Source organism: Carettochelys insculpta, unplaced genomic scaffold, assembly GCF_033958435.1.
Source record: "Carettochelys insculpta isolate YL-2023 unplaced genomic scaffold, ASM3395843v1 scaffold_0035, whole genome shotgun sequence".
NCBI classification, from domain to species: Eukaryota; Metazoa; Chordata; order Testudines; family Carettochelyidae; genus Carettochelys; species Carettochelys insculpta.
Genome location: NW_027439072.1, coordinates 647,964 through 667,889, shown reverse-complemented (window position 1 = coordinate 667,889; position 19,926 = coordinate 647,964). Strand labels below are relative to the sequence as shown.

The 19,926-nt window shown below is 53.7% G+C and overlaps 3 non-coding genes across 3 annotated transcripts; 1 reads left to right on the top strand and 2 right to left on the bottom strand.

Annotated features, from left to right (window-relative positions):
• The first annotated feature begins 5,880 nt into the window (after positions 1–5,880).
• On the top strand, positions 5,881–5,953 carry TRNAA-CGC (transfer RNA alanine (anticodon CGC)). The gene has a single exon. It is a non-coding gene; the product is annotated as a tRNA-Ala (tRNA).
• A 6,580-nt stretch (positions 5,954–12,533) lies between these two features.
• TRNAF-GAA (transfer RNA phenylalanine (anticodon GAA)) lies at positions 12,534–12,606 on the bottom strand. Its single transcript has one exon. It is a non-coding gene; the product is annotated as a tRNA-Phe (tRNA).
• A 5,841-nt stretch (positions 12,607–18,447) lies between these two features.
• TRNAK-UUU (transfer RNA lysine (anticodon UUU)) lies at positions 18,448–18,520 on the bottom strand. Its single transcript has one exon. It is a non-coding gene; the product is annotated as a tRNA-Lys (tRNA).
• Between the last annotated feature and the right edge of the window lie 1,406 nt (positions 18,521–19,926).

Here is a 19,926-nt window from a genome sequence, read left to right as displayed (position 1 = left end):
GGGGGCAGCCCTGGCTCAGCTGCAGCCACTAACATGGGCAGCTACGTCTGAGAGAAGGGCCTGTCCCCAAGGCTGGCTCAGGGGCTCTGGTCTCTCCCAGCAGCTGGGATGAGCTGGGCTGTGCACAGCTGGCAAAGGGGCAGACACTTGCCTGTGGGGTTGAATGTCACACTCCCCTCTCTCTGACACTGAGAGCAATAGATCAGTCTGCAGCACCAGCCACAGGGCCTGAGGCAGGTGTCCATGTGCTTGTCCCACCCTGAAGACCCTGGGGTCCCTGCTCAGCAGTGCCCACAGAAAGGCTCTTAAGAAATAACATAAGAATATCACTACCCTTACCCAATCTATAAGGTGAACATAAGGATGGCCATACTGGGTCAGAGCAAAGGTCCATCTCGCCCACTATCCTGTCTGCTAACAGTAGCCAGTGCCGGGTGCCTCAGAGGAGGTGAACCGAAGACAATGGTGAAGCGATTTGTCTCCTGCCATCCGTCTCCCGCCTTCCACAAAAGGCTCAGCACCATACCTTACACCTTGCTGACAGCCATCTATGGACCTAACCTCCAAATATTTATCGAGCTCTTTTTTAAACTCTGTTCGAGTCCTGGCCTTCACAGCCTCCTCTGGCAAGGAGTTCCACAGGTTGACTGTGCTCTGTGTGAAGAAAAACTTTCTTTTATTAGTTTTGAACCTGCTACCCATTAATTTCATTTGGTGTCCTCTACTTCTTTTATTATGGGAACAAGCAAATAACTTTTCTGTGTCCACTTTCTCCACTCCATTCATGATTGTATTTACCTCTATCATATCACCCTCACTCTCCTCTTTTCTAGACTGAAAAGTCCCAGTCTCTGTCGCCTCTCCTCATGTGGGACCCCTTCCAAACCCTTTATCATTTTAGTTGCCCTTTTCTAAACCTTTTCTAATGCCAATATATCTTTTCTGAGGTGAGGAGACCACATCTGCACACAGTACTCAAGACGTGGAGATACCATAGCTTTATAAAGGGCAAGTATGATAGACATGTTGTGGCCGATATTCATTGTAGGGGTAATGGTTACGCTGGAACCCATCCTGCCCTCCACCTCTGCCCTGCACGGAGGGATCGCGTCCCACTCAGATGCCCTCAGGGATTCAGTGCTGTGCCCTGGGCTTCCAACCTCCTGCTGCCGCTTGCTTGGTTCCTCAAGCTGCTGGCATCCCAGAGTGAAGGTGAGCAGAGCTGCTGCTGTGAGGAGCTGGAGAGGGAGAGCTGGTCGTCATGCGCACCAGCTCGCAGGTACTTCCATGGGGGTGATATCTGTGATCTCCACCCAGTGTCCTCATGTACCCAAAACCCAACTCCCAGCCGTGACTCTGGACCACTTCTTCACCCCACTCCCTACCCAGAGCCTAAGCCCACTACAGCACCCCAGCTGAGAGCCTGGACCCCCATCCTCACACCCACCCACAGTCCTGAGCATCTTCCACACCCAGAGCTCCCTTCTGGCAGCCCAAATCCCTAATTTCCGGAACCTCCCTAAAGCCCAAACTCCCAGCCAGAGCCCTCACACTTCTGTACCCCAACCCTCTGTCCCAGCCCAGAGCCCATCCCCCACTCAGACCCCTTGGCCGCACTCCCACCACATGAATTGTGTTATGTGCACCAGGGTGAAGGGGAGGAGTCACACGTCAGCTGCGTGTTGCACCCCCTCACCTCGACACACATAAGAAAATTCATGCCACTCAGGTGTGGGACAATTCAAGGGAATGCCAGCTGGACCCTGCCTGTGGACCCCTGGTGTCCTGAGTCAGTCCCAGGGCAGGCTCCCCCCTAACTCTGCTTCCCCCCGCAGGCTCTACTGACGGTGGAGGCGAGTGTCCGAGGGATGCTGCACGTGCTCTCCACGCTCTGCGAGAAGGACAATGGGGCCTTTGGGAACTGGGAAGGGGAAGTTCTTCCCTGGTGAGATGTTCCCAGCCCTGCACCAGGACCTCTGGGCCAGGCCGTTCCAGTGACCGTGCTGTCAGCTGTGCCTGTGTCTTCAATAAACACACTGAGCTAACGCAGCAGCCCTGCCTGAGCCGGGCCTGCTCTGTCCTGTCCTAGAAGCCACAGGCTGCACCTGGGTGGAGCTGCCATGTGACCATTGGTTCCTCCCCGCACAGCCAAAGCACAGAGCTGGCCTGTGAAGGAGGAGCTTTGGGTGGGTGGCTGTCTGGAAGGGGGTGGCTGAGGGTGGCAGCCGGGGTGAGGAGGACACCCAGGACCTCACTGTTGCAGAGAAGAGGGCCCATGGAGATCCCACATGCAATGATACCACCTTTCCTGGACTCATGCAGTGTGTTGAATTCGCTGTGCCGAGATATCCCAGCCGACACTCCCTAACCTGGGCCGAGAAGCACCTGTCCCCAAGGCAGGCAGGGGTCACTGGGATAGGGGGGCCAGGAACCTCTCCATACACTGGATCTCTCTCTCTCTCTTCATGTGTCTGGAAGACAGGAGGATACTCTGGGCACAGCTGAGAGAGCCAAACCAGGGCAAATTGCTTCAAACTGGGTGTAGAGGTTGGGTCAGGCATGTGCGCCCCCTCTGGGGTGGAGCAGGCCACAAGACCTCTCCAAATCAAGGCACTGCCTGGTTCTGGGCAGACAGCAGTCTCCATGGGCCCCAGTCCCATTTAACAGGGCTGCAGGTGGGCAGTCAAGGCAGAAGCCCCAGCCCTAGGGCAGTCCATTAGTCAGACTCAGCCTCTACACAGCCAGTCTGTGCAGAAGCCCTGGGCCTGGGGCAGGGCTGGACGGCGTTTAATCAGCCTCAGCAGCTTGTTCGCAGGGCGGGGCAGTCCTAACAATATAAGAGCCCTGGGCCAGGGGCAGGGCGGAGCGGTTCAAACAGTTTGCCAGTGGGTTTTCCCTGAGGCAGGGTACAGCCCCAAGCACACCACCAAGGCACTCTGGGTTGGGAGAGGCAAAGGAGATGGGGAGGGGGCACAGGCACACCAGCTCTGGTCAGTGGGGATCCCCCAAAACACATCGACATGGGCTCTGATGGGGCGTTCCCCCGGCTGCTTCCTACCTCCACCTCCCTTGTCTCAAGGTCCCACGCCGTGTTATCTGGGAGGTTGGGCAGTTCTATGTCTTCTGGGTAAGTCGCCGCCATCAGGTCTGGAAAGTCGGGCACGCCTACGTCATTGGGCTAGTGCAGTGACAGCAGAGCTGTAGGCTCAGGCTGGTTCTGGACCCCTGGGTAGGTCTGGGATGCACAGGTAGCTGGCAGCCAGCAGATCAGGACCTTCCCTGGAGTGATTTCATAGAGGGGCAGAGAGCTCAGGTCAGTCCAGGACCTCTGAGTAGCAGGTAAGCAGGAGGGTCATCTCCACCTCTGGGGTCATGTCAAAGCAGCAGGTGGGCCCTCTGGCCAATCAGCCACCTGGGTGTATGGTCTTTGTCTCCTGATTCCAGGACCTCAGCCAGGCTCCTCTGCTTGGTGTAGAGGCCTCCCTTTTAGTGAGCCCTGGGTCCTGCCATCAGCATGTCCTGTCTCCTGTGTCAGTCTCTGTAGGGCTGGACACAGGTGTTCTGGGCTCACCCACTGAGGCGTCCAGCAGGCATCCCCTTCTTCTGGGGATGGGGATGCAACACCCCTTTGCTATACAGGGCTGCTTACAGCCCAGCACTGGGTGTTCTCCCCACATGGCACCAAATCAGTCACAAAGAGCACATCTGTTGCCAGCCTGACCAGCAAGAAGTCACACAAGCAGTTTTCTTCCACACCCCAGCTTCCCTTGTGCCTCAGCCCGTATCCTCCTCACACAGACGTAAACCAATCTCACCAAATCCACCCAGGTTCTTCCAGTTCCAAAGTACCTGCCACAGCCCCAGGTCAAGGCACCCAGAAGATCTTACCCAAAAGAGCCCACTGGGCCAATCCTTTTGCATTTATTAATTAAAAGAAAGATGAGGATGAGGGTAAAATTGCCAAAACAATCAAATAGTTGCAAAGTTTTTGATGCAGACTTGCAGCAGAAGTGGGGCAGGCTGGTATCTTCAAAGCGTCTACAGCTGGCAGAGAACCATTTTCATCCCTTGACCACTGGGTTATGGGCACAGCACACTTCTGCTACGCCACGCCACTCAGCTGTGACGGCTTTACCCAGCATGCAGTCTGGTGAGTATCCTTCACTGATGCTGGCAGAGGGCGAGTATTCTGCTGGCGAGTGGCTTTGCAGCCATGTGGTGGTCCTGTGGCTGTTAACCGGAAAGATGGTGATTCAAGCCCACCCAGGGACAGTGCTGTTAAGAGTCTGCTACTGACTACCTTTGTGTGAGTTTCCTTATAACTGGAAGCAGCCTTCCCTCTCAGCTTCTTACCCAAAAGGGCAGACTGTGCCAATACTGTATAATCTAAATTCGAAAGCTTTCTTCAGAAATAAGAAAGGGAGAAAATGTTGACAGTCAAATGGTGAGAGCCATCAAATTTCAGAGCCCAATTGCAAAGATTTGGTGCAGGCTTGAAGAGCTGCAGAGTGAACTGCCAGCTGGCTAAAACAAGACTCTAACCACCACCTCCTCCTCTCTGAGCATGGCTCAGAAGGCCTTTTGGGCTCACTTCTTAGCAGAGAGGTTCCACAAGAGAGGAGTTGGAATGAAGACCAAAGTGGAGGCGCCCACCTGCATTCTGGCGGCTCTTGGTCCCACAGGGGAGTGCACCAGGCTGAAGAAATCAGTTTCCCAAACTTGGCCAGAAAAATCACATGAATATCTGAGAGGTGTCAAGCAAAAGGAGTAGCATTGTCCCCTTCAGTGGTGTAACATCAAACAGTCTGCACATTCCCCGCAGTGGTGTAACATCAAACAGTCCACACCTTCCTCCCCCCATTCAATTCCAGGGCAGGGAGGAAAAGGTTTCTGCAGAACTATGCAGAATAACAGCTTCTGTACTGCATCCGTCCAGTGGTCTGGCCATTGGGGGAGGGCAGCAGCCCACGAGCCTCAACCTCTGCAGCTCTCATCCCTTCCTTTGTCAGCCACCAGAGAACCAAGGCCACATCCGTGTTCCCTCAGACATTGCCCATCCTCGGGCTGGTGGAATTTCCTTTGGGGCGGAAAGAATTGTTTATGGGTAACACCAATGCTGGGGTCATGTGTAGATTTGCCTCATGGGTACAAATAAACATCCTTGCTATAAATACATATTTGGAACAGCTCATAGGTATGGAAGACAATCAGATTTAAGCAGCTGATAACTGACAAGGAGCGATGCTTTTGATGATTATTTCATATGACGTCATTCTAAAAAGAATATTAACGCCCCATTTCAGAACCTCTATTTGATCACCCATTCTACCAGCTCCAGCTGTTATACACACCCAGATGGGACACTCTGAAAAAGGCTTGAGAAATAAATCACAGACTTGGCTATTCAGTAAAAGCTTAAAAATATGCCCCAGTGGAAACCCCTCCTCCCACAGACCACTAATTCTCCACTGCAGCTGCTCTCAGAAATGAAGCATCTGCCAAAGCACCGCATGCTACAGACCTCTGCAGTTCACAGAGTCACCCGTTACATGTATCTCACCTGCCCATGGAGCTTAATCAAGCTGAGTCCAGGGAAGGGACTCAGCCCCAAGAACCTGTGCAGAGGACACCAGGCACTACAAAGCCACAGGAGCCTCCCTATCCAGAGCAGCCAGGCCACTAAGTCAACATGCCCCAAGGGCTCACCTAGAGCTGGAAACTGTCATTTTGGCATTATTAGCAGCACTGTCTGAACAGCTCAGCCAGCCAGCTGGTAGGAACGGGTCTTACAAGTGTCGTCTTCGGAAAGGAGCCAGGGAGCTGCAGGGACGTGTGGACTCAACAGTGAGGGGGCTGGGGCACAAATCTGGTAAATAGTCAGGGGAATTAGCTCAAGTGGTAGAGCGCTTGCTTCGCATGCAAGAAGTAGTGGGATCGATACCCACATTCTCCAATGACTACTCCGTTCTCTGCACTTTTCTTCCAAGGCAGTGTGAGAGCAGTGCCTCCTTCCTCCTCCTTCTCGGTTACCCCCCAGAAAGCTCTTGATGTTTAGGGGGGGATCTGTAGCTCTCTGTGCTGAGCTGTGTGCAAGGGCTCAAGAGAGCACTTTGAGCATCTCTTCTCCCACCTGGTGGGAACAGACACACGTTTGATGTGGAGGCTGGATTTGAAAGAGGAGGCCGTGGCCATGGACCCCCTTGGCTGAGAGAAAGTGGTGATGCGCACGTGAGCCATTTACCTCATGCGGAGATACCCCTGCAGCAGGTAGGAACGAGTTGCAGGTGTGTCATTTGGTGTTCAGGCTGAATGCTGCATACACAGAGGTTCTGGAGTTGGGGTGACAGCTGTGGGGTCTGCTCCTGTGGGCTCTGTGTCTGTGGGTAAGAGAGCAGCCAGGGCAGCTGCTGCTCCAAGGCCATGTGCTCTGGGTGAGCTGGGAGCAGCTGAGCTCAGGAGCAGGCAGCAGACTGGGGTCCCTGCGTTGGAAGCACATTACAGTGGGTGGTGATGGTGTTACCCCTCTGCCAGGGAACATGGGCCTTGTTAGTGTCGTTCTCAGGGCAGTGGGAGTTGAGATAGGCAGGGTCTGAGGAAACACCCGGCAGGGGCCTAGGACAGCGGGTGAGGGGCAGCAGGGTCTGAGGGAATTCCTAGCCAGGGCTCAGGGCAGTGGGGAATGGGAGACACAGACTGGGGCGGGGGGCGGGGGAGCCAGGTTGGGGCTCAGGATGGTGGGGGGAGGGGGTTTGGGAATGCCCGGGTGGGATGCTGAGCTGTGGGGGAGGGACAGCGATCTCACTGCAGGGGTAATACTGTCCTTGCAACTGCCAGTTGCTCCTTTCTGAAAGCACCTCGGAGAACCCTGGTCCTCTGTGGGTTGGCTGGCTTGTTTGGTTAACACTGAGCCCTTTGCTACCTCGGAGACAGCTTCAGGGTGCTGGTCTGTTCCCCTTTGCTTGACTGCTAGAGACAGCAAGGGCCAAAGATCAAGGAAAGGCGTTGAGTGGCTTGTAGGGAGCAGGCCAGAGTCCTCCTGAGAGGAGGTGGCAGGATGCAGATGCTTTGCTGGGTGTGGGGGAGGCTCTGCCCTGTATTCCCCTCACTCAGTTACCATTCCAAATCCCCTGTCCCTGGGGTGCTGGTGAGTGACAACCTGACTTGCAGTGCTGGGTGTCTTCTGAGCAGCTGCTGCTGTGCCTGTCACAGCCCTGGGTTCATAAGGGGGTTCTACTCAGCAAAGCTATTTCAAAATAACTCTCCCAGCGTCTACACAAGGCAACCGCTGCTTTGAAATAATTCAGAAATAAATCGGGGTTGGCTTATTTTGAAAGGCGTAAACCTCATTGTACGAGTAAGAGCAGCTCTTGGGAACAGGGGCTGCTAAGACAGGGACTGGAGCCTATTATGAAATCAACCATAGCGTGTCCAATGGCTGCATCTGAAATAGGCTTCCTGTGTGTAGACACTGTATTTGGAAATCTTGATCTCGCCACTCACTGGTGCTGCAGCTCTCCCCAACACTTCCTACACCTCCCACAATATCGACACAACAAATTAAGGCTGACAAAATTGACCTCAGCGCGGAGCCAGTGCAGTTGGTAGAACAGGTCTCTTTTTCATGTACAGCTGCACTGCACATTTCAAGAGACTTTTCTGTGGCAGATGGCCTGGTAGCCCTGCGCCAGAGAAAAAGGCATTAGTGGCTCACAGACTGTTGCGCTTTCCAGCTCTGGGACAAGGGAGCTGGAAGGAGAATCCTGATTCATTTACTGTGCGGTTCCATTGGGGATTGCAGAACCTTAAGCTGTTGTTTTCCTGCCTTCAATATGCCCAGTACCAGCTGGATCAGACTCGACCTTCCCCACAGGGACGTCTGCCATCCAGCGCAGTTAGTGGTGGGGAAGGAGAACACGTCAAAGAGGCTTCTCCTCACGCTCATCTTCCTCACCCTGAATTCTCTCCCCAGCCTCCAGGGCAGAGCTCTCAAGAAAAAGACTCCCTGCAGCAAAGCCCTGGGGGGACTCTGAGATGGCCCCTGTCCTGCAGCCTGTCCCACCTGGCCATTGTTCTGCACTGTCTGTGAGGTCACCACTTCCCACCTCCTTTAACCAATCAGTGACTGCTCTGCAAAAGGTCCTTGTGATGTCACTGCCACACCCACCCCTGCTCTGCAGGGCTCATGTCCTGCCCCCCGCAGCCCCTTGGGTGAACACACCCGAAGGCTCTGGAACAAAAGAGGTACATAAAAAAGAACCCAAATAATCTGTCTGTCTCTCTGTCTGTCTGACTGTCCGTCTGTGTCTCTCTTCTAAATGTTCTGCCCTGCAGGGATCTTTCTCATAGTTCTGGAATTGTTTCCTTGAATTCTGGGGCCCAGAGGTGTGTCACTGTGGAGTGAAGGGCACAACTCTGTCCCAGTACATAAAGGGAGAGGGACATGGATGGTCCTTAGCCAGGAGAGTGAGAGAGGGGAGCTCATACGCTGGGTGTCCCTAGTCTCTGTGTGCCAGAGATGTGTGGTGCAATGGAAAGCGGTCTGGCCTTCTAAGCTATGTCCAGAGGTTGGTGTCTGGTGTTTGCCACAAAGCAGAGTGGTTACCCTCGACTTCCTTTTCTGCAATGTCCCAGTTTCCCTGTGCTACATCTCTGGGGACTCCATACTGCCCACCATTAGATGCAACGCACTTCTGCTTAACACCAACTTCCACATCCTGAGATCTTTAATCTCTCTCAAGGTCACATCCCTTAGTGCCAGGTCGCAACCCTCACACACCAGGGTGGACGCACCTGCTCCTGATGAGAGGCTCCATGTCACAGCACTACTGCTTTGGGATTTCCCAGACACTTCTTCCATCCAGCTCCCAAAGATCTCAGTTCAGCTCCGGTCGTGTCATTGACATGTCTTTTTTTGCCAACGTTCACACAGGCCCGTGTTTCCCAGCTGGTGTTCCGCAAAGTGACTGCCCTTCCGCAGGAGCCTCTGTGTTACCAGCTTCCATCTCTGACTTATAGGTCCACCTGCTCCTGCTAGCAATGAATCTCTCCTCCCTGCCTTTTCCTGCAGGTACAGCCAGAGCAATGGTGGGCGGATACCCTGGCACAGTTACCTTTTGGTTTCATTCATTCTGAGGATTGTAATTTGTTCCGGTCTCTGAATGTGTTTTGTGGCTCTGAGTGTTCAGTTCTTGATCTTCGATCTTTTTCATGGCCAATCTGAGCAGCAGGAAACATGTCAGGCTGCTGTTCCAGGTAAGAAACCCCTCATCCTCCAGACTCTGGCCTCTCTGGGAGTCCCAGGGTTAACTCATAAATGAGCCTTTTGGGGCAGAAGTCACTCCAGGGACCTCTCATCCTTTCATTCTCAAGGCAAGTTGTCACGATCATGAGGGTTAGCCAGCAGCCTGGAAGTAAAAGGATTACCCTCCTGAGCCAGGTGGGGTTGGCCTATAGGAATGGAGGTAAGAATTGAATTTTGGCTCCTCCCTCTTCTCTTCTCTGTCTTTTTCCTCCTTCTTCTTTCCAGCCATGAGGGAGAGAGACACAGAATATCTCCCTCCAAGAACAGACCCTCCAATCTTCTGTGAGTCGGGTAAAGTTTACATAGATCCATTAGGCTTCATTGCTCTATGGTTTGGGAAGTGGGGTCTGATGTCTGTGCACTTTTTAGAAATGTTCTTTTACTCTCCTTGTAACTAAGTTCTAGGCCCATGGTGGAGACTCCCCATGTGTTTTACTTTGTGACTCTTCCATCTCGTCATGAGGCTTGCAGCACAAATATTGTTGTAATAACAAAAGTTCTTCCTTTTTCTTTTTATTAACCTGGTTTTGGTTAATGTTTTTTGTGTCCTGGTTCTTACTTTTGGGGCTGAGATTTCCCACGTCGTCTCTCCCCAGTTTCCTTATTATTACTTGGCTGGTGGCAGTGAATTTTATCCCCAAAGTCTAAGGTTTTTGGATTTTTGAAGGGAAGTTTATACCAAAACCTGGTAGATAAGGTCTTGGAGGTACTTTTGCTGGGCCCCACTTCTGCATTTCTCTTGCTAGAGTGGGGAAGGAGCCATGACAGAAGTTTCTAACCCCTGGCTGTGGGGTTCGTGTTAGCGTGGCTCACTCATGTCTCACTTTGGGGGCTTTGGGCCAAGGCCTGGGGCTCTGCAGCTGGGAACTGTCAGTGACTTTTCTGAGATGTTTTGGCCCTTTCTGCAGCCCCCACTGTGGGAGGGTTTTGCCTGGTCCTGGGCTGGGTTCTTTTCTGGGGCTTCCAGCAGCTCTGCCCCTGCCATTTGAATGTTTCTTGGTCAAAGACACAGGCTTCTTCCTGTGCCTGGGGTGGGCCCTGACACTGCTGGACGAGTGTGATGAAGCCAAAGTGCTGTGAGCTCAGTCTGAACCAAGTGGCCTTTGTGTGTTAGATTCCTGAGCCCCCTGGCTTTGGGCCTGGTTCTCCTGCCCAGCACAGGCCACTGTGAGCAGGGCCCTGCATATCTGTGATGTACAGTACCCTCGTGTGTTCAATGGAACAGAACCCTGAGCTTTGCAGGCTGGGAACTGATCTCCGCTGAAGGATAGGTTTGCTCAGTGCTGGTACATTGGCAGAGGAAAATGATAAGTGTTTAAATCTATTTCAAACATCCAGGGAAAACCCCAAATGGACTGGAGATGAAGATCTATTTCCCTTAAGACAACCATCTGTGAAGGAGCACCTGGGACTTTTTCAGCTGCAGTCAAATGCTCCACCACGAAGCTGTACTCTATACCAGTGGAAAATGGTGAAAGTTTGGTTATGCTGTAGAGGCAAGTGTGATGGAGTGGGAGGAGTGCATGTGTGAGACTCAGGCTGGATGTGTGTGAGAGAAGCAGAGCAACTCCCAGCAGCTAAGGATGACCCTGGGGCTATAACCTAGGCTGGCAGGTAACACCTCTGCCCTGAACAAAGAGGAGGGAAGAGCTGATCTGGCTTTGAATCGGAGGGGGCAGTTAGAAGCTGGAGGGGAGAGGGAGCTTGAAGCCAGCCAGCCGGGCAAGGGGAAGCTACACCTCAGAGAGGAACCCCTCAGGCTCCTCTCCCCAGGACGAGATGGAATGACTTTCTCTGATTGCTGCACTGACTCTTCTGTGAGAAACTGGACCTCTGTCACCTAATAAACTTCCTACTCTACCTGCTGAGTGAGAGTCACTCCTGCCTACGGCCAGGGTGCAGTGCATGGGGACCCCTGAACCCCACCACAGCAACTCTACCTTTCTCAGAAGGAATGCATGTATGCCAGTATCAATAGCCAAGGTAAGCAGGGTGCCAACCTCCAAAGAATCACAGGTGCCCAGAAATTGTTTATCTGCAGGTCCCATGGCGTAATGGCAGTGTTCAGAGCTCTGCATTCTGCAATCTGATTTCAAATCTGTGGGTTTTGCTATAAATCTCTGTCTCTCCAGGGCCTTTCTTCTCCACAGGCGCACCTGAATTGGAGCTTTTTCCTCCTAGTGGATGAGTGAGGCCCTCTGGAGCTCCATCAACAGTATTTTAACTTTAGGGGAACCTCCCAGAAAATGGCCTACGTTCCCTAACTGCTTCAAAGCCCTCCCTGTGGACCAAGCACAAATCTCGTGCTGCATTTTGTTGGCTGGAAAAATATGCAAGGGGTTGCGGACTTTGTTGTCACTCCACCATTTCCTGTTTGTCAGACCTCCTTCCCTTTTTCAGCCACCCACTTGCCTGGCCACTCTTTCCTCATCCAGCAGCTTAAAGCTGGAAACTAAGAAAAGCGAGTCCTTAAAGGCTTCTCGGCCCACCACCTCAAAGGGTGTATCAAGTGGGGAGAGGCAATCTCACATCTCAGGGAAGATGAGCGAGCTCAGCAACTTCTGAGTTGGCTGCTTCTTATTGCCTCAAAGAGAAGAAATCAACAGCATACAGGCACCTAAGTGCAGCAAAGGGGACAGCTACTGTTGGTGGATGTTATTTGTTTCACTAATTACAAAAGTGTTCCCATGTCTCATTGAAAGGTACTGCAGGCTGTCTGATTGCTGGCACTCACGGGGCAGGGAATGCCCGGCTCCAGGCCAGCCATAGAAGCAGGAACACATGCCAGGACACAAATGACATACTGTGTTTTTTGCTGATTTCAGCTTGGAGAGTTCTGTGATTACCAGTGCACCACAGAATCTCGGCTGTGTTCCTCTGACCCTCCCCTGCAATGCCATCCACCACTGTGGCATTTGCTGTGACACCTGGATGGGCCAACCTGGAGAAAGTGGTGGTGAGAGGGCCTCAGAGCTGCCTTTCACTCGCTCGGCGGGTTGAGCAGTGGACTTTTGGGAACACTCAGCAAGATCTGTGAAGTTGGCTGGATCATACTGGGCACAATGGGGTCTTTTTTCCTCCCCTTGCTGCGGAAGAGCAAGAGAAGAAAGGAAGAGCACGCTAGCGCCTTGGTGTCCCAAAAGGGCTGACAACATCTTTTCCAGGAGCATTTGCCAGCAGTAAGGCCCCAAGCAGTCACTAATTGCTCTCTGGCCAACGTTCAGAAAAGCTCTGCTGAAGTTTGGGATTGAACCAAGGACCTTTAGATCTTCAGTCTAATGCTCTCCCAACTGAGCTACTGCAGCAGCCGTTTATGAGGTTTTCAGGTCATCACCTCAATATTGGAGATGTTTTTCTCAGCTATTGCTGTGATAGCAAGTGTCCTTGGGAGGCAGGAGGAACGTTGGCAGCTTCCTGAGTCAGAAGATTCTGTAGGTGTTTGTCTCTGTCGGAGGGGTTGGAGCAAATGCGGTTATATCTTAATGCTGGGCTGTAGACAATGGATCGTGTGGTGCGTCTGGGATGGAAGCTGGAGGTATGAAGGTAGGCGTATTGGAGATGTTTTTCTCCAATCACAAGGCCTTTTACAGAAGATACTTTACCTACAGCCTGAGTCTCACACATGCACCCACACGCCCCCCCCCCCAACACTATCACAATCTGTTTCATTTTTTCACCCCCCATGTGTTACCTGTGGGGGCGGTGAGTGGGTGGCGGGGGGGGCCATGTGTGTGTGTGATGGGAGGCAAGGTCAGGAGCATGGACTTGAAGGCTTTGCCCTCACTGATGTCACTGGCTGGGAATCACAGAGCTATCTTTGCTCCTCAGCCAAAAGAAGCTGTGCCAGGCAAGTGCCCCTGCCTGATCCCACATGTTCAGTCCCAGCCAGACCCAGCCAAAGCCTGCTCCTGAACCTGCCTCCCATCGGCCCCTCACAGACTGACCTGGCAGAGAAGGGGCCAATCCAGCTGGAGCTGCTGTGCTAACAGAGCAGCTGGAAAGGAGCAGAGCGTGACAGGAGGAGACACAAAGGCTGCAGACCCTGCCCATGGCCCTGCTCTGGACCCACCCAGCAGGGACACATGGGCTGAGCTGTGCTGCTCCCAGGGCAGGGCACTAAAGTCCCCTGCTCACCCCAGGACGCAGCTCTGCAGGGGACATGAGTGATCATAGCTCTGTTAGGCCAAACCTGCCCTTCCCGTGTCCCCGGCCAGCCGGTGAGTGGCAGAAAGTTTCCTCGCAGGGTTGAAGTTGGGACATATGAAAAAATTCCAGGCACGTTGGGTGAGGTGCCGAGTGGTGAAGGCGATGGACGGCTAATCCATTGTGCTCTGCAGGGTTTGAATCCCATCCTCACTGAACCTTTATAGGCACCATCCTGCTGAGCTTTGTTGAGTTCCAGTCCTATTGTGTGATGCTACTTCTAGCACAGCTGAGCCTGCTGCCTCCCAGCGCCTGTGCTGGGCAGACTCCAAGCACAGGCCAACTCTGTCGCTCACTAGTGTGGGGTGTCTCTGCAGAGGCAGGTCTGGGGCAGGAGAGGGCCAGGAGACAATACCCACTGTGAATGGGATTCCCCAGTGCTCAGTGGCCCAGGACCTAATGCTGAGCCCTTGGCTGCATAGACCTGTTGGTGAATAACAAGAATCAAGGGCATCACCTCCCTGCCTTAGTAACAGACAAAGGGCTTTGGGGTTCCTCCCATGCTGCCCACACCCACTCTACAGCCCGCTCAGCTGTCCACCTGTCAGTGTCTGTTACTTCTTCCTCCAGAAGGACGGCAGCTGCCTCCTGCAGCTCTCTGAACTCTCCAGCACAGCCCAGAGGTGCTGCAAGGCAGGTGAGAGGCAGCCAGAAAGATTTGTCCATGTCACCACTGGGTGCTGCTTTCCTAATCTTCCCTTACCTGGGAGGTCCATGGGCAGGGGAGCCACAGAGCCTCTCTGGGACTTTTCTCCTAACTCGTTTGGGTTTTGTCAGTGACAAACAAAGGGATGTGAGAGGAGAGTAACTCTCCCTCTCCTGCCCTGCTGAGATTGCGCTGTCAGCAGCTGTGCACAGGCAGTGCCAGAAAGCCACAGGGCTGGGAGGATCAGTCTCTGTTCTTGTAGCCAGAGGAGCCACCTGCCCAACACCAGTTTCCGCTGTGTTTGCCTGAGCTCTTGTCTGTGACTGGATTCTTCCCAATTCTCCTCTCCCATCAGCCTTTGCCTCCCCCAGCCATGACTGGGATTGCCAAGGGAGGGCTTTTTGGTTCCCCAGACACCTGTAGGAAAATGTTGCTCATGATGCACAACAAGGCACCACTGGGAGTTGAATGCAGGATCTGCTGTTTACAAAGCAGGTGCTTTTACCAGTTCAGCCCTGGTGCCCACCTTGCTTGAGCTGTGGGTCCTGACAGGGAGGTATCTGTGTTCGTCTATGTCTTCAGCCAAAAAGCCGTCCTGCAGCACTTTAAAGACAACCAAACGAATTTATCAAGTGATGAGCTTTTGTGGGGCCGACCCACTCTGATGGATGCCCACAACAACCCCTTCCCATTGCCCAGCACAGACATTGTGCCTGACGGAAGCTGGAGTTGCTGCCGAGAGGACATTGCGGATGAGAGGAACGAAAAACCCCCTTTCACTTCCTGTCCCCTCTGCCGTGTGCAGATCAGACTCCACCAATCTACCCTCCTCCCACTCCACCTGCCCCAGTGCCAGGGTCCCACCAGCAGAGCCTGGAGTCCTGCCCCCCTTTGCTCCCTCAGCCTGACTTTCACTCTGTGCTCCCCACACCCTCCTTTCTCCCTCTTCACACCCCAGGGGTGGGGCGAGGAGGGCCCAGCTGTGGGGCAGAGTTATCGCCTGTCTCTCACGGAGTGGGGGATGGGCTGTGCTGCCCCGGCTGGAGCTTTTCAGGGTGAGCATTTGCTGCGGTGTAACTAGCAGAACATTTTGCCTTTCTGTCTCCTTCTGCCCTTCAGTCCCATTTGTGACCCTCCACACAACCCCTTTGGTTTATTACCAGCCCAGTGCAAATCACTGTGCCCTGGGGGTGGGGCTGACTTCCCAGCTTTCCCTGTGTGAAACCTTTGAGCAGGGCCTGGGGCTGTTACTGTGCAGTTGCAGGTCGGGGTCTGCTGGGGGTGTGGGGCTCCCAGTCATGTCTGGTGCCCCCGTCCCGTGTCACAGAGGTGTGTGCCGTGTGGGGTACATACCTGACCATCCACTGCCGCAGTTGGGGGTACCCATGTGTGGGCAAATCCTCCTTTCTGAACAGCTGCAGGTGGGCCATGGCAAGACCCATGTAGGCATCAGTGGGGAGCCACAGACCCCCCCAATCTGCCCTGGATGAAGACTGTGAATGCAGGGACATGAGCTGGGGATCATTGTTGGTCTCTACAGGGTATGAGTAGGATCCATGGCTCCGCACACCTTCCTGGGTGAGGCTCCTGCTTCTGGGCTGGCCGGGGGCTGGGCATCAGTGGGAAGAGCAGAGACCCCCCCATTCTGGTGCCCAGCTTCACGAGCAGAACTCTGGTTCCTTTTCTGACCCCAAGCCTGCTCTGCTCTCCCCTCTGCCCAGGCCTTCGTACCCTTGCTGAAGCAGGCTGCCCAGGGAAGCCCCCAGAGAGGGCTGAGCTGCAGCAAGGTGGCCATCGTCAACATGTGCAGCATGGCTGGCTCCATCCAGAATGTCTGTGGCTCTTATATGGTCCAAATCATCTCCTATCACTGCAGCAAGGTACAGGGCACACCCAGCAGGGCCTGACTGCTGCCTGGGTTTGCTACTTGCACAAATCGCTGTCACTCGGTGTATTCCCCTTGTTCCCCATCCTACTGCCACCATTCCAGCCTCCAGCACTGTGTTGGGCGGGGCCAGCAGATTTTGTCTGCCTGCAATTCACTTGGGCTTTAGATCAGAGTTCCCATCCAGTGAGGAACTTTCTGTTGCGCCTGTATCCCGCCGGAGAAATCCCCACCCTGAGATGGGCTGGGACAGCTCAGCCCCAGTCCAGCCAGTCTTAGCTAAGGGAAGCGCCCCTGAAGACCTCTTCATCCTACCCACTCGTAGTGGGGGACATACCCCTTTTGGAGACCATCCTACCAGCTCAACTCCAGGAGGCCAGATCCTAAGTGTGCCTGTGATGAAGTGGGGGATACCTGTGTGTGTGTGAGTGGCTCACAGAGGGTGTGGGGCTCCTGCTGAGGGTAACCTTGACGACCAGGTAACACCTTTGTACTGCAGACAAAGGAGGAGGTGGAGCCTGAGGGGTTTGAATTGGAACTGGGAGTTGGAAGCAGTTAGTCTGGGCTGAGGGAGAGAAAGACAAAGGAGGGGGCAAGGCCCCAGCTCTGGGGGCCCCTCGGGGCCTCCTCTCCCCAACATGGATTGGACTGGCTGTCTCTGCCAGCTGCACTGACTCCTCTGTACGATGCTGTGTCCTGTCGGCTAATAAACCCGCTGTTCTCCTGCTAAGTGAGAGACTCTCCTGCCTACGGCCGGGGTGCAGAGCTTGGGGGACCCCAGAACCCCATCACAGTGCCGAGTAAAATTATGGGAGAACCAAAAGGAGCAACAATGTTACATTTTCACTTTTTCATATCGGCCCAGATCCTGCATAACCGAGAGCAGCCTCAGCACGGCTCTCAGGTGTGCTCACCTGTCACAGCTCACTGGAAGCTTCTCAGGATCAGTGGCTCATCAAAGTGCAGCTCCACCCACATCTCTGTGGGTTGCTGTCATCACTGAGAGCATGAGAGAGTGCAGCTCCCAGGAGCGTTTTCTTCTCACGAGTGCTTCTGATAAGCTGAGCGCTTTAGTGGTCATGGAGCAGACACCTCAAATGCTGCCCAACTGATTAGCAGAGCTCCCACAGCTGGCAGTGACTGTTTTTATTGGTGGTGCCCATCCGCACATGCTTTGGTGCACATACGATTTATTCTGCACATGGAAAGATGAAATTAAAAGGAACGCTGTTCTCACCCCTTTGTCTGTCTGTCCCATCCCTCCCTTCAGCAGTGTGGGTCATTTCCTACAGGGTTCATTCCCTCCCCCACACTCTGCTGTCTCTGCTCATGGCATCTCACCCGCAGTTCCCCCATCCCCATGTGCCCAGGCAGAGAGGTGCAAGGGTGGCTCTCAACAAAGCCCAGGTGGTGCGTGAGGGAACTCCTTGAAGAAGTGCAGTGAGACTGGAGCATTTAAGTATCAAGAGGGTAATAACAAGACAACCTGGGGCTTTGTTTGGTAAGAAACCTGCTCAGCACACAAGTGGTGGCCACCAGGACTTCAGCGTTTCTGTAGCTGGCAGGATATGAATCCACACAGGGCAATCCCCCCGGTGTCTTTGTCCCTCAAACTCACCCCAAACCCCTTGCTTGCAGTGCCAGGCTTCTGCTCTCAGCCCTTGGTCCTCGCCAGAGGTTTGCTGGGAGCTTCCAGCACATTGGGAAGCCCAGGTCACACGTCTCATGCCAGGTGGCAGTGGTGACTCTGGGTGGTGCTTGGAGCACAGTGTGCCACCCCAGGGCACTCACGCTGCAATGGAGACAGGCACCTCTATGGTCAGTGCCTGTCAGCATCATGTAAAGCATCCAAATGTCCATTGTGGGTCAGGCCAAAGGTCTGTCTGGCCCAGTGTCCTGTCCTCTGGGAGGGGCAACACCACGTGTTCCTGAAGCCAGCAGGCAGGTACCACTGGGAGTTGAACAAAGGATCTCCCCTTTACTAGGCAGGTTCTTTACCAACCAGGCCATGGTGCCTGCTCTAGTTAAGCTCTGCCCTCTGCCCACACCTGACTCCTGCCAGCCCACCCCAGGGCCTGCCTGGCTTCAGTGGTGTTTGGATCCTGTCAGGCAGAGGCTGGAGCAGTTTTACTCCCAAAGGGGGGTGACTCATTGCACAGCCTAGAGAACCAGGTCAGTGTCACTGTGTGAGTCAGGGCTGTAAAACCCACACCCCCTCCTGAGTAAGAGGGACACTGACCTACCCCTGGTGCAGACAGTGCCCTGCCAACCAGACAGCTTTTCCCACGGCACTGCTGGTGGTGGTGGTGGTTGGGCAGTGCAGGCTCAGCACACCGGTGGCCTGTGACAGTTGCAAAGGAGAGGGTTTGAGAATTGTTAGGCAGGTTGAGAACATGAGTGCAAGAAAGGAAGTGCCCAGCATGGGGCTTGAATCCCTGACCCTGAGATTAAAAGTCTCATGCTCTACAAACTGAGCTAGCCAGGCCACAAAAGAAAAGGTCCATACAGCCTATCACAGAGTAGAAAGAGTCAAATGTGCCTGTCAGCTGAGTAAAAGTCAAATGTGAGTGTCAAAGTGCTCACAAGGGCCGGACTCCAGTCTTTGTTATCTGGGCTGCAGGAGGTGAGATGCAAAGAAAACAGACTGTTGGAGTGAATCTTGGCCAAGCCTCTCACTGGTGCTGCTACATCTCCCGAACACCTCACACACCTACGGCAATTTCTGCACAACAAATGAATGCTGACACCATTGATCTCAGCGCAGAGCCGGTGCAGTCAGTAGAAAACGTTTCTTTTTCATAAAGACTGAACACACATTTGCAGAGAGTTTTCTGTGGTAAATTGCCTGTTAGTGACTCTCCAGAGAAAGGGGAGTTAGTGGCTCACAGACTGTTGTGCTTCACAACAATGGGCGATGGGACGAGAAAGGAGGACCCTGATTCATTCACTCTTCAGTTCCACTGGGGAGGGCAGCACCTTAACCGAGTGTTTTCCCTGCCTTCAATTTGCTCAGCATCAGCTGGATCAGGCTCTGACCTGCCCCAGGTGAACGTCGGTCGTCCAGCGCAGTTAGTCAAGAGGGAAGGAGAACGGGACAAAGAGGCTCCTTCTCATGCTCATTTTCCTCACCCTGATTCCTCTCCAGCCTCACGGGCAGAGCGGAGGAAGGAGACTCCCTGTGGGGAAGCCCCGGGGGTGTCTGAGATGGCCCCAGCCCTGCAGCCTGTCCCACATGGCTGGTGTCAGGGACTCTCTATGAGGTCATCACCTTCCAACTTCTTTTAACCAATCGGCTGGGGTGCTGTAAAAGGCCCTTGTGATGTCACTCCCACACCTCCCCCTGGCCAGCAGGGCTCATGTCCTGCCCCTGGCAGCCCCTTTGCATGGCTGAGCTGCTACCCCTGTGTCACCCCCACTCTCTCAGGGACATTCTGGGGCTCTAGCCGGCTGCACATGGGAACAGCAGAGGCTGCTCTGTGCCACAGGCTCTTTGCAGAGATCATCTCATCTGACGACCCTGCAGATCACAGGCCTCCTGTATGGTGCAGTCGGGAGTGTGGCACCAAAGCGCACACCAGACAGGCACTTGGTCTGCACTGGAAGGCGCCCAGGGCTAGAGAAAGCCCCACGCCCCTGGGGTGTTTGGAGGACATTAATGCAGTGACAGGAAGGGAAAGGACCCAAAGTTCACACTTGTGGGTCTGTATCATAATTCACATGCAGAACAACTCTGTGCTCAGGTCTGCACATTGCACAATTTTATTTCTCTCTCAAGTTTAAATTTAATTCTTTGAGCAGTGAGTTCTCCAATCCCTAATCTGGCCACAGTAATGACCAATAGATAGATAGATAGATAGACACCAAACATCAATCAATCAATCTATCCAATTG